The sequence below is a fragment of the Rattus norvegicus genome, chromosome 18, assembly GCF_036323735.1.
Source record: "Rattus norvegicus strain BN/NHsdMcwi chromosome 18, GRCr8, whole genome shotgun sequence".
In the NCBI taxonomy this organism is placed as follows: Eukaryota; Metazoa; Chordata; class Mammalia; order Rodentia; family Muridae; genus Rattus; species Rattus norvegicus.
Window position 1 is genome coordinate 22,012,878 of NC_086036.1, and position 1,716 is coordinate 22,014,593.

Consider the following 1,716-nt stretch of genomic DNA (forward strand, 5'->3'; position numbering starts at 1 on the left):
TATCTTTATGAATCCCATTACTGTGTACAATGAATGCAAGTCAATAGAAATTGACCTTTTTTAACATCACCTGTGATGTTAAGTCTGTGATGTGAGGTTGGCCTTCAACCCATTACAAGCTTCCTCTTACCTCAATGTTAGGCATTCACACAAGGACTAGTTATCATTAGTCATTAATGTGCTCAGAAGAATCATGAAAGAAGCAAAATGAATCCCCATGTCCATGACAATAACCTACATCTTGTTACCAAACTTCATAGAGCATCAGAAACAAACAATATAGCAATAGTTTCATAGGTTGCATGTGAGGTAATTAGATCCAGGGAGCTCTAGTTTAATCATTCAGTGTATTGCTTCTTTGGGGGATTCATATTATGACACCATATTTTAAGGAGGTAGCAAAATATAAGAGTGAAAAGGTGAGGATCAGTGCTGGAGTCACTGTCGCCGAGTCGAGGCCACACTGCTGCTGCTCGTCCGTTGTCCCCCATTGTGCACTAGTGGTCTCAAAAAATTCAAAGTCCAAGATGACAACCCTCAAGGACCAGCTGATTGCGAATCTTCTTAAGGAAGAACAGGTCCCCAAGAACAAGATTACAGTTGTAGGAGTTGGTGCTGTTGACATGGCTTGTGCCATCAGTATCTTAATGAAGGACCTGGCTGATGAGCTTGCCCTTGTTGATGTCATGGAAGACAGGCTAAGGGGAGAGTTGATAGATCTCCAGCATGGCAGCCTTTTCCTTAAGACACCAAAAATTGTCTGCAGCAAAGACTATAGTGTGACTGCAAACTCCAAGCTGGTCATTATCACAGCAGGGGCCGAAAAGCAAGAGGGAGAGAGCCAGTTCAATTTGGTCCAGCAAAACGTGAACATATTCAAGTTCATCATTCTGAACATTGTGAAGTACAGTCCACAGAGCAATCTGCTCATTGTCTCAAATCCAGTGGATATCTTGACCTACGTGGCTTGGAAAATCAGTGGCGTTCTCAAAAGCAGAGTTATTGGAAGTGGTTGCAATCTGGATTCAGCTCAGTTTGTTACCTGATGGGAAAAAGGCTGGGAGTTCACCCAATGTCATGGGTGGGTCCTAGGAGAGTATGGTGACTGCAGTGTGCCTGTGTGGAGTGGTGTGAATGTTGCCAGCATCTCCCTGAAGTCTCTGAACCCAGAACTGATTAAGGGTCTCTATGGAATCAATGATGACATCTTCCTCAGTGTCCCATGTATCCTGGGACAAAATGGAATCTCAGATGTTGTGAAGGTGACACTGACTCCTGAGGAGGAGGCCCACCTGAAGAGTGCAGATACCCTTTGGGGAATCCAGAAGGAGCTGCAATTCCTAAGTCTTTCCAGTGTCCTAGCACTTCACTGTCCAGGCTGCAGCAGGGTTTCTATGGAGACCACACACCTCTCATCTGAGCTGTGGTTAGTACAGTTGTGTTGAGGTGGTCTGGGGAAAATCTCAGTTCCCACAGCTCTACCCTGTTGCTAAGTGGTACTTGTGTAGTAGTAACCTGGTTAGTGTGACAGTCCCACTGTCTCCAAGACACACTGCCAACTGTTTGCAGGCTTTGATTATCCTGGGAGCCTGCTGCATTGCTGTGCTGCACACCCTCACCAAACATGCCTAGGCCAATGAGTTCCCAGTCATAACCTGGCTGCAGTGTGTAAGTCCACCATGCATATCTTGTGCATAAATATTCTATGGGATATTA

The 1,716-nt window shown here is 45.1% G+C and overlaps 1 pseudogene; it reads left to right on the top strand.

Annotated features, from left to right (window-relative positions):
* The first annotated feature begins 527 nt into the window (after positions 1–527).
* Positions 528–1,445, top strand: Ldha-ps30 (lactate dehydrogenase A, pseudogene 30; annotated as a pseudogene).
* Positions 1,446–1,716: the final 271 nt, after the last annotated feature.